The sequence below is a fragment of the Monodelphis domestica genome, chromosome 1 (assembly GCF_027887165.1).
Source record: "Monodelphis domestica isolate mMonDom1 chromosome 1, mMonDom1.pri, whole genome shotgun sequence".
Classification (NCBI taxonomy): domain Eukaryota; kingdom Metazoa; phylum Chordata; class Mammalia; order Didelphimorphia; family Didelphidae; genus Monodelphis; species Monodelphis domestica.
In genome coordinates this window covers 176,337,771-176,350,685 of record NC_077227.1, presented here as the reverse complement: position 1 = coordinate 176,350,685, position 12,915 = coordinate 176,337,771, and the positions used below count along the sequence as shown (strand labels likewise).

Genomic DNA, 12,915 nt, shown 5'->3' with positions numbered 1-12,915 from the left:
GGTATTATTGTCTTAGAAAAATGATACACATGACACATAGTTGGTGCTTCATAAATAATTAATTGATTTTTCCACCTAATATTGAGGATATCCCTTTTCTCTTCCTTTTTATTTCCCTATTGGCCTAAATAAAGGCTGTTTGAGACTTACTGCTCTCCAGTACAGTTCTGTACTCTTTTATCACGTGTTGTGTCTTCTGAACTTGTGTAAATTTGTGTTATTCACATATTATATGTGACCCAAAGTTTTGGACTATAGGCTGTATACAAGGTGAAGAAGCCCTAGAGACCCCAGAGTACTATCAATTGTGGAAGGTTCTTTGAATACATTTAAAAGGCACAGAATAATATTGACATCTTTACATTAGCAAATAACCCAAATAGCTGTTAGGAGCACTGATAGAAACTCTGCTGGACTGCATCTATAATTTGGTGATAGCTGATCTGAGTCAGATATTCTTTTTGTAACTGACATGGTATTTAATCAAGACAAGGGCAGAGAAAGCATGGCAAAAATGTTCTCAAGCCCCAGGGAAATACAAACTCATGGGACATGATTTCTTAGGATTGTCTTTATTGGAGGAGACATCTGCTGCAGGGACCTTAATATTTCAAAATTAGGACAGTAGGAGACAAAAAAACAGGCTCAGCAGGAACTACATACTGCAGACCATATTTACAACTTGGGGGCCACCTATTTTGTTTGAAATTGTTCGTCCGTGATACAATAGAGTCTTTCAACTCTAGATTGGTCTATAAAATCATTTCATAGGTAAGACATTTATTGAAACTCTTTTAGAAATTACCAAAGGAATTTTTCACAAGGGATTTCAATTCACATATTTTACTGCTCCACTTCTATTTTATCTCCATTTATTTTTACTTTTCTATGTGTATATATAGCCATATCATGGTTTCCAAGTGAGTTTTTGTAATTTATACCAACCTAAGAAGTAGAACATTAAAAGTTTGGGCAGTCTTCATAGATACAAATTAAGTTTGGTAATTGCATGGGTGAAGGATATTTGAACATTTGTATATTTATGACATTCTGATTTTGCTTGAACTTGAATTTACCTATAAACCAGAATCTGATTTGAAAAAAATCTAATGGCAATTAGAATTACATATCAAAATAGTAATACTAAATAAAAGCTTACATTTATACAGTGTTTTAAAAGTTGATTTCCCAAATTATTTTATACAGCAATCAATCTCTTAAACACCTGCTACTATATTACTATATGCCAGGCACTGTGAGAGATAGAAATAACAGAGAATTAATTTTTACTTTTAAGGAGTTTATATTCTATTGAAAGAGGCAGCATATTGGCACATTAATATAAACAAATACAAGATGGAGAGAGGGAGGGCACTTGTAGTTGGTAGGTTCAGGAAAGTGTTTAGAAGGTTGAGCCATTTACATTCCCATCTATGAGAGGGATGTGCAGAGTAGTTTATTGCAAGCATATGGAATGGCCAACACAAAGGCATAGAGATGGGAGATAAAAGTTTCATGTGTGAGGAACAAAGAGACTGCTGGATTATAGATTTTGCAAAGGGGAGCAGAATATAATGAGGCTGGAAAAAGAATTTGGGTCAGGTTGTGAAGAGCTTTAAAAGCCAAGCAGATTATATTTTATTCTAACTATAATAAGGAGCAACTGAAGTTTATTAAGTAGGGATGCGAACTGGTCAGATATGGACCAGGCTTAAAAGAAAATTATTTTGGCAATTATTTGGAAAGTGTATTGTAATGTGAAGAGATTTAGCACAGAGGCCAAACAGTAGATTAGTGTTAGAGCTTAGGCATGAGGTGATGAGAGCCTAAATTAAGGTGAATAGAGAAAAAAGGGTCAGATGTGGGAGATGTTGAGATAGAAACAGAAGAAACACATGATTGGGTATGTGGAAGACATGAGTTGAAGATTATATCAGAATATGAACTTGAGATATAGGAAAAGTGGTTTCTTTAATAGAAGTACAGAAGTTTGGAAGAGGGGGCAAATTTAGGAGAAAAGATAAAGAATTCAGTTTTGGCTATGTGGAGTTTGAGATCTCTGGGACATCCTGGTTGAAGTGTCCCATCAGTAAGTTGGTAATGTGGGCCTAAAGTTCAGGGGAGAACTAAAGCTAGTTATATAGTTTTGTGTGTAGAGATGCTAATTAAACCATGGAGGTTGATAGGGTGCCCAGAGAGAGAAATAAAGGGGAAGGGGTTTATGACAGAATCTTGGGGAGCTACTAGAGTTAAGGGGCATGATATGAATGATGAAACAATAAGAGATTGAAGTGGAGCAGTTAGACTCGTAAGAATGAAGTCCTTGAGAGAGAAGTGTCATTGAAACCCTTGAGAAAGCAGAATATCCAGGAATAGAAAGTGATCATCTATATCAGTGCGGCAGATATAGGTCAAGAAAGATAACTGAGAAATGTCCAACAAATAGAGATCATTGATACTTTTGGAAAGAATAATTTTGATTGTGGGAAAGGATGGTATTAAGAAGATTTGAGGAGTAGAGGATGTGGGTATAAACAACTCCTAGTCATTTGGCTGAGAAAGGGAGGCAAGATATAGGAATATAGGAAAATAGCTGGAAGGAAAGTCATGGAGAAGTTATATATATATATAAATAAAACTGTTGTTAGGTTCCATGGAAACATGTATGTTGAGAATGAAACTATAGTAGATGTATGATCTATAAAACATATATAAAATAAAATAAAAAATATAAAATAAAGTATAAAATAAAGCTAGCCCTCAGCCAAGGTGGAGCAGTTTATCCTGTGAAACCTGTGCTGTGGGTTGAATGCAAAAGCTGTATCCCATCCATCATTTCACCAACACTGTCCCACCTCCAAGACCCCATCCCCTGTGGGAGGCTGGCCCACCCCACAGCACAGTAGTCAGGGAAAGATTGAAGATTAGAGGGAAGGCATGATTAAAGTCTGCTAGAGAAATTGAAGTCATTAGGATCAAGAGCACATGTTCTTCAACTCTGGCCTTAGATACTTCTGGTTGTGTGATCCTGGGCAAATCATTTAGCCTTAATTGCCTAGCCCATGTCACTCTTCTGTCTTAGAATTGATACTGATAGAAGGTAAGGACTTTAAAAAAGCAGCACATGTCTTGGTCTTGGCAAGGAGAAAAGGGCACCTCATTATTAGAAATTGAAGTAAAGGAGAATCAAATGGGAGATAATGTCAAGGGGTTTTGAGATGAAGGGAGGAGAGAATGGACTCACTTTTCTTGGTAAAGTAAGAATTGAGGTCCTCAGATGAAAAGGGAGACTGGTGACTAGTGGGGAGAGAGGAAGTTTAGAATAGTTTCTGTAAAAAGTGAGATAGAGACTCCATTAGGGAAATATAAAAGGATCGCCTTGCTACAGAAAGCCCTTTTGATTAGATTATATTAATATACTGTATTCAGCATGGTTGTGTGACTTTCTCTAGCTTCACTCAACAACATGTGACTAGAAGTAGAAGACAGAGATGTGGGAGTAGTCTAGGCCTAGGGTTAGGTAAGGGATGGGTGATGGTAGGACAGTGGGGTAAAAGATTTGGGAATATGGATTCGAATTATTTATTTAGAATTCTAAGTTCTAGACTGGGAAGATAGGAAAGTTAAGTCAAAGCAGAGTAAAGTGGCATCAGGAACTACTGTGATTTGGAGGGATTGGAGGCAAAGAATATTTAGGAGAGATGAGGCATAAGAGGAAATGAAATGATAGGTTATGGTCAGATAGAGGAATGTTAGAGATTTTAAGTAGATAGGACGCTTGTAGCTAATGGTGAAATGTAAATTGTTACCATCCTTGTGTTTCAGCGATGGAGTAGAGAAATCGGTTTGTGGGCTTTAAGTAGTTTGAAGAATTAGGAATGTAAGGTGTTTAACTATTGAAGTTCCTTAAAATAAGGGTAAGAGATGGCAGGAGATGAAGACAGTGAGCTGAGCTCTTATAGAAAAGAGGGAGAATAACTGGGGGACTAATAGATAATAGCTCCCATGATTTGTATGTGGGAAAAATTTTAAAATAGTGAATGAAAAATGAAAAAGAAGTGAGTTTTCTAAGTGGTGGTAGGAAAAAAAGTATCTGGAATTGGCAGTGAAATAAGCAAGCAATGTTTTGATTCCCTCTCCAAAACCTGTGTGTTAGTGGGTGAAAGTGAAGGTACATTTGAGGCTGGAAAGGATGACCAAGAATGCAGTATCATCTGAGAAAAGCCAGGATTCAGAAAAATTAGTTGGAAAGCTTATGAGGTGACATCCAGAAAGAAAGGAATTAATTCTAATAATAATTTACATTTACATAGTACTTTATAGTTTACTACACATAATTCTTCAGTAATTCTAAGAGGTAAGTAGCAAAAAACATTTTCAATCAATGGAAAATTGGAGATAACAAGAGCAGCTTATATTTTTGTATTATTTAAGATTTAGAAAACTTCTTACCTATATGGCCTTAATTTATGAATCCTCTTTAAGACATTCATCAAGTGCCTATTTTATGCTTGGTGCTGGGGATAACAAGACAAAAGGAAGTCCTTGACCTCAACTGACTTATGTGCTACCCTGCATGGTCATCCTGGGTACTGTTCTTTTTGTCAGTGTCACTAAAACTAAACTGACCCAGGTTGGGACTGACTTTTTGATTTGGAAACTTTGCCTTTCTTAATGTAGTCTAAGAGAACATTAGCTTTTTTGGCTGTTCTGCCTGAATGGCATTCCACCAAAACCCTCAAATCTTTCTTATGTGAAATAATGTCTAGCCAAATTTACTTCATTTAGTACTATATATATATTATTTATTTATTTCCTTGGGGGGGTGGTATTTAAAAATTGCTAATAAAGCAAAACAGTAGGATTCTTTCTCTTAATTAGGGTCAGCTTCCAGCCAGGAGAAAGCCTGGTACGTGATTCTTTCTGTATTTCTGTATACCAGTAACCAAACATTGTTCCCTTCTGTTGTAAGTCAAGTCAAAGGAATAGGCAGTTATTAGGATGCTACTATGTGGGCCAGGCACTGTACTAAGTGCTATAGATAGACAGGAAAAAAAATATGATTCTTGCCTTCAATGAGCTCACAGTCTAACCTATAGAACCCAAAGCAACATCCATTAAATTAATTAGATTTATCTAGCTGGCAAAGGAATTAAAAGTAAACAGAAATTAGAAAAATAACTTTACTGAAAGAATGAACTTTGACATAAATAAGCTTGTGCAGCAGTTTGGTGCTTTTTGCTATTTACCTCTCAGAATTATTGTAGGAAAGTATGTAGTAAACTATAAAGTACTCTCTATATTTTAAACCCAATTATCACGCTGTACATTTATTCCCATTATATTTCATCTTCTTAGATTTGGCTCAATATTCCAGCCCACTAAGATATTTTTGATCCCAGCTCTGTCACACTGACATGTTACCCACCTAACCTGAGACTTAGCATGATCATATAAATAATAAATGTCAGAGTTTGAATTCAAATCCAAATCTTCTGACTCTTGAGTTTAAGGTTTTTTGGTTTCCTCTTCATAAATGCTGCAGAGGATTGGAAGTAGAAAAAGACCTTAGGGTTGTAGCCCAGAGAATGTGTGACCTTGATAAAGGCATTTAATTTCCTTATTTCATCATCATCTTTAATGAGGGTATTATGTGACCTCTAAGGTCCTTAAGATCTTATGATCCTATGACTTTGTTCTGTTAGGAACAACCCTTTAGCATATTCCTATATATTCCCCCTTTTAATTTCTCAACACTAACAGTAAAAATATACCAAACATAGATTAGCTTATCAGTAATTCACTCTACCTCCTGATTTCCATGATTACATGTTCACATATGTATAAGTGCATTTTTTTCTTTCTTTTTTTTTTTAACCCTTACCTTCTGTCTTGGAGTCAATACTGTGTATTGGCTGTAAGGCAGAAGAGTGATAAGGTCTAAGTACTCAGGATTAAATGACTTGTCCAGGGTCACACAGCTGTAAGTGCATATTTTTAAAAGATATTTAAATTTTTATAGTGCTTAACTGCTGCCCAGGAGAAGGCTGGCTGCAGAGAATGAGTTGAACACCTACTACTGGCAGCTTTTTTTAGTTCATCAGTAAAATAATCTAGAAAATACATGAGTGGGAATGGGCTGCTATTCTTTGTATTCTCCTGCCATCTAGTGGAATTTTCATTTCATATTGCTGTGAAGTGCAAAAACTTGAAGTGTGGGGCAAGAAATTAGTCATTTTGGTTAACAAAATTTCATTTCCTGCTAGTCATGGGAGGGCAGCAGAGACGCAAAAGGCTTCAAGTGAAAACAAGTTACCTTGGCCACATGTGGGCGTTGTGGAGTAAGGATCAAGAAAGGTTGTTTTTTTCTAAGTAATAAATCAACTTCATATAACAGAAGCAGAAAAATTAAAGCACTTCTAGGCCACAGAGCAAGATAACTTTGTATTGTGGACTCCTCAGCATGTTTTTAAATGCAAAAATAAGATCTATGGAATTGCCAAATGAAAAAGAAAAGAAAAATAAAAGCAACCAAGTTCATGGATCCAGAGCCACAGAATGGAGGGTTTCTCAGAAATCAGAAGGTCCAGCCTCTTATAGTGTGCCTCTTCACTTCCTTAACAAGATCCAAGAGCACTTTCTGTGTTCTGGACTTATTTATCATTGACAATAACTCTTACCACTACTGCCACCCATAATAATAATGATAACAAGCATTTTAAAGGACCAATTCTGTTAGGCACTAGGAATGTAGTTTTAGAATGAATTGAAAATTTTTATTTATTTAATTGATTTAGAATATTTTTCCATGGTTACATGATTCATGTTCTACTACCCACCCACCCCCTAGCCAATGAGTAATTCCATTGGGTTTTATGTATGTCTTTGATCAAGACCTATTTCCATATTATTAATAATTGCATTAGGGTGATCTCTTAAGAGTCTACATCCCCAGTCATATCCCCATCGACCCATGTGATCAAGCACTTGTTTTTCTTCTGTGTTTCTACTTCCACATTTCTTTCTCTGGATGTGGATAGCATTCTTACTCATAAACCCCTCAGAATTGTCCTAGATCATTGCACTGTTGCTGGTAGAGAAGTCCATTACGTTTGATTGTACCACAGTGTATCAGTCTCCGTGTACAATGTTCTCCTGGTTCTGCTCCTTTCACTCTGCCTCAATTCCTGGAGGTTGTTCCAGTCCTCATGGAATTCCTCCACTTTATTCCTTTCAGCACAATAGTATTCCATCACCAGCATATGCCACAATTTGTTCAGCCATTCCCCAATTGAAGGGCATCCTTACATTTTCTAATTTTTTGCCACCACAAAGAGCGCAGCTATGAATATTCTTGTACAAGTCTTTTTGTCCATTATCTCTTTGGGGTACAAACCCAGCAGTGGTATGGTTGGATCAAAGGGCAGACAGTCTTTTATCGCCCTTTGGGCATAGTTCCAAATTGCCCTCCAGAATGGTTGGATCAATTCACAACTCCACCAGCAATGCATTAATGTCCCGACTTTGCCACATCCCCTCCAATATTTATTACTTTCCTTTGCTATCATTTTAGCCAATCTGCTAGGTGTGTGTAGTATTAGAATGAAATAACTTCTGCCCTTTAGGAGCTTACCTTCATGTTTAATCAGTCTATTTGCAATATTAAATAACACTCAATGTGTATAGTTGACAAATGTTTATAGGTCATCTCATTTGAGCTTCACAACAGTCCTGTGAAGAAGTAGGTACTACAGGCTTTATTAGCCCTAATTCTTTTAGATGAGATTGAGGCTCAAAGGAACAGTTGATGAGCAGTTTAGTTACATAACTAGGAAGAAACAGGGGTGGGATTTGAACCAGATTATAAGACCACCATTCTCCCTTATAGTATTAATTGTATTTTCTAAAAGATTTTTTATGAGTTTACATGATTTCTACTTACTTAAGAGGTGATCTAATTATAATATCTTGTGTCTTCATTAATAAATATTTTAAATTTAATTTAGACCAATTACTAAGAAAACTTCTCTTTCTTACTGAGAACATCTCCTGATATAGTTTAGCATTAAGTTTTAAAGAATTTATCACCTAGATGTTTATCTGTCACTACCTACATGACCTGGACCTTTTTGGGCCTCTGTTTCTGTTTTGAAATGAAATTGTTAAGATGGCCTGAGTCCTTCCAACTCTTAACTCTGTGCTCCTGTGGTTGTTACTTTGACTTCCTGTGTACATTTCCTCACTCATAAAGTAGGTTTGGTGATGTTTTGTGATGTTCCAGGGACACAGGGGCCAAGTGCAAAGTGTTTTAGGTGAAAACAATTACAGAATGAAAGGGGCATTGAGAGGCAATGTTATCTAATGTAAAGATCATTTGCCACTGTTGGCAATAACTGGCTGTGTGACCTTGACAAAGTCACTTAATTTTTCTCTGGATCTGTTTCTTCATCTCTAAAATGAGGGGACTGGACAGGTGATCTCAAAACTAATGCTGTTTTTTTTAATTGTCTTTAAGATTTGATTTCTCTGCTGTGTTTCTCATTGTTTGAAGGATATATGCTTCTTAATACAATTAGTCTCATTCATACTTTTTACTCATATTCCGATGCTCCAGCAACTCCCGCATTGAGATTAGAAAAGATAGGGGGGCAGTTTTGCAGCTTGGAGAATTTGAATGCATATGTATCTGACATTTAATGCATAAGCATGTAACAAATGATGCACTGGTGATTGTTTTTGTGACAGATAATGGTTTCATATTAATTTCAGTGATTCCTTTCATTAAAGATTAATGAAAAACTAAGCATTTATTTTAGTCCTTTAAGTTAGGTGGCAAATGATGGGCTTGTTACTCTTTTATCAAAATGACAAAACTGAGATCATAAAATCATATGATTTTAGGCTTGGAAGTGCTCTTAAATTGTGCTGCCCACATCCTTCATCTTACATGTGAGTAAATTGTGGCCTAGAAAAGCTAAATTACTTTCATATAGACCACTTTTGCTATTATTGATTGGGTAGCTTGGATCCAGGATGAAAACCTCCTCATTCTGATGGATTTCAAAGGAGAGCCTGCATCTGTGAGAATTTATTTGGTAATATCATCCATTCAGAGCTTACTTACAAATGAATAAATGTTTCAAATAGAAATGAGTTTGTGAAGCCTTGTATTATGTGTGTGCGGAAATTAATTCCTTATACATTGTCCTAGTTCGCTCTAAGCTTACTAAAAGACTGATCTAATCACTGATTTTTTTTTCTTCTACAGGTAACTGTCCTATTTTGAATTTCTCAGCATTAGGGGAGGGGAATTATATTAGTTGGGATCCCAACTTGTCATTATTCTTCTCTTGCACTTTTAAGCTGAGTTCATTTTTATTGGTTTAACTATTTAAGGGTTGTCACCATCTCTGCTTCATGGAGTCACCTGGGGAAATGGTTTTTTACCTAAAAAAGGAAATGTCAGAAGCTCTATTCAGTTCTTAGAAAATTGTCATCAAAGAGATTCTTTGTCCCCTGAGTCAGTTTTGCCTTGGTGGGCCACATTGAAACATGTGATTCAGTAAGGGACATTTCTCACCACCTCCCATCATTGAGTGTGGGATACTTTATAGAACTTCATTTTGATGAATGAGAAACACACCGTATGTTCTAAATTATATTTTTATTTCCCTAAATTTAAGAATGTTTCCTTTGACTGAAATACTTTCATCAGCCTGGTCCTATTAATTAGCACTTTTTGGGGAATAGGGAAATGGCCAAAGTTGGTGAATTTTCATTCAATACACATTTATTCATTTTCTTAACATTTATTGGCCTTCTTTTCACTTCTGGGAGTCTTTTAGCTTTTTATTCAGGACAGCAGGACCCTGAACTACATGTGCAACCCTAACAACCTATTAGCCTTTGAATCCCTTCTGGTCTCATCACTTCAGTAACAGTTAACCTTTTCACTTCTGGCATATTATATTTCTTTATGTTCTTTTTCTCACACTTAAAACAAAACACCCTTATTTTTAATATAGACATAAATTGGTTCTTTTCGTCTGTATATTGATTCCTTCACAAACTTCCCTCTCTAGTTGGGTGCTTCCTCCTTACTCTGTTCACCAACCCCAAATCTAGAAGAAAAGGTATGCTTTAGAATCTGAAATTATGGAGTCGAAGAGATTTCAGAAATCACCTGACTGATACCTTTAATTAATACTAGAGGAAACTGAGACCTACTGTTTAATTGGGGGCAGCTAGATGGCATAGAGGATAAGAGTACTGGATTCAAAAAATCAGAAAGACCTGAATTAAAATCCTGCTTCTGACACATCACTGTGTGACTGAAAAAGTCACCTAATCTTTCTTTGCATCAATTTCATCAGTAAAATGGAGATAATAATGGCACCTAACTTACAGAGTTATTGTGAAGATCAGATTGGGAAATATATTTTAAGTGCTTTACCAGACTTTTAAACACTATAAAATCCTAGCCATGTGACCCTGGACAAGTCACTTAACCCCCATTGCCTAGTCCTTACTGTTCTAATGCTTTGGAACCAATATATAGTATTAACTCTAAGGCAGAAGATTTAAGTCTGTTGTTTTGTTTTGTTTTTTAAGAAACATCTTACATTACTATTTTTATCAGTAGTAATAATATTAAAGAATTTGAAGCAGTGTCGCATAGCTAGTTACTTGGTAAAGCCTGCATTAAAGTCTCTGTGTCCTGATTAGTAAGTAGGGCTTCCTTGCATTTGGAATTCATATCTTTGAAGGTTCTTTTTGGTACTTTCCTTTGTTGCAAACTGCTATCATGTGCCAGTGGAAACAGTTGCACACCAGTGCTGAATTACATCTACTGCTCATAATTAAGATGGTAGGGCTTGTCTTCATCCTTTGGGGATTTTTCATTTAGAGCAGGGGATTTGGTGGATCCTCTGTAGCCCCTAAAAGACTTTTGAAAAAGATTTTGGATATCTATTTACCTACATTCTGTTATTGTTTTACAGGTCTTCACTTCATGGTTTCCTCAGATAGAAAGAACATCAGCTTGAGGATAAGCAGATTTTCATAATTCAGACTTAAAACTTCCTGCAGACATCATTTTATTTTGAAATTTGAAGTGGGAAATACAGGAAAGATTCTCTGCCCATCTTTCTTTCCTCCGAAGTACTTTGTAATGAGCATTTAACACCATGACCTCTGTCATTTCCTCACTGTAATAACTTGTTTGCCTTCCAAATAAAGTGCTTCTTGTTAAATCCTCCTTGTGCCTTGGGCTTTGTGTTTTTATTTTAATCTCATATTGGAATCCCTTGCTTTATATGATTCTTATAGCAAAGACTTAAGCTGACAATATGCAGTGTATAATGAGCTCATCAAAACCTGGTTTTCAGTAAGTGTAATTGAAATTGGCAAAAGGCTATACTGCTGGTGTCCTTGGAAAACAAATCTTTTGTCATCTTTGAGAAGACAATCTCTTGATAATTCTTTAGATTTTTTTAGAGGCAGTCCCTGATTTTATGATAAAAGACATCCCAGGAAACCCAGTTATAAAGTAGTCTGGAATGAATTGAACTGGCTCACAAGTTGTGTTCATCACCCAGGGGAATGGGTAAAAGTGGTAGGAAATGAAGTGCAGGTTATCAGTAGGGAATAGTGGAAGAGTGGCGAAATGTAGATTGGTGAATTCTCTGGTGTGTTATACTTTCCAAAAGTACTTCCATATATTATTCGACTCATGATTCTGAGTTAAACACATTCTGATAAATGAGGAAATTGGAGGCTTAAAATTAAATGACTTATACAATTTATCGGGAAGAGTCAGAACCAGAACCCAAGCCCTCCAATCCTTCTTTAGGGGTCTTCCCATTGCACCATGTTAGACAAACCAGACTTTTATCCCTGGGTCCTTTGCAGAAAAAGCAAGATATACTGAAGGCTCCACTTTTAAAACTTGGACATTGTAGCTAGGTAACCTGTGTTGAGAATAAGATTGAGAGGCTCATATGGTGGTTAAACAGCTTTAATGTGGTCTCTGGCTTGTTTATAGAGGCCAGATAGGATAAAAGCAGTGCCTTGGATAGAAAAGGCTTTTAGTACTATATTCCTACTGAAACCTGAGTTTTAAGGAGTTTAAAATTTAGGAATGACAGAAATAATATTAGGTGTGCCCATTATTCTGAAATATGAATGTCCCTTAAAATTGTTCTGACTTTTTCTCTATATTAATTTTCCCTTGGTTAAGTATGTATGCAAGATGACTCCAAAATCTAGATATCCAGTTATGATCTTCAATATTTAGTACCAACATCACCAACTGTACATGGGGTCATAGGATTTGCAGCTGAATGGGACCTTTTAGATTATCTAATACATCAGTTTTACAGATGAAGAAACTGAGGCCCAGGGAGGGGAAACTGCGGCACATAGTTAATGGAAGAGTTGGAATTAAAACTCAGGTTTTTTGATTGCAGATCCAGAGATTTTGTTAATTCATCAAACTGCCATAGCTCTATCTGGGTGTCTCTAGTATCTCAAAATCCACCTGTTCAAAATGGAGGTAGTCTCCTCCCTAAACTTTCCCCCTCTAAGCTTCCCAAATCCCACCATCCTAGTACCCCGAGTTAATGACTGCTAATGTGGAGTCAACCTCCTCTGCAATGTCTGGAATCTGTATTTCCTATTTTTGCAGCAATTGCCTACTTTGGAACTGAACTGGGGAAAAACACCTTGTGGGGGATATTGGGAGGAATGTCTTCTGAGATGCTTGAGTCTAAGGAGGAGACAAAGCTATCTGTGGCTATAGATGGCTGCTTTCTGTGTTTACTTGGGTCCTTCTAATTAGATTAATCTCTGGAAGTAACAGGTGGGTAGTGTCTGATTAAAAATTTGGTTAACAGCACTCTCCCTTCAAAATGAAAC

The 12,915-nt window shown here is 36.3% G+C and overlaps 1 protein-coding gene across 1 annotated transcript in view; it reads left to right on the top strand.

Moving 5' to 3' along the window:
- DAD1 (defender against cell death 1) overlaps nt 1-11,257 on the top strand; it is a 28,466-nt gene extending 17,209 nt beyond the window's left edge. Inside the window, exon 3 of the mRNA XM_001379766.5 lies at nt 11,001-11,257. The gene's annotated coding sequence lies outside the window, so the exon portion shown is untranslated. The remainder of the gene's footprint in view (nt 1-11,000) is intronic.
- The last annotated feature ends 1,658 nt before the right edge of the window (nt 11,258-12,915 follow it).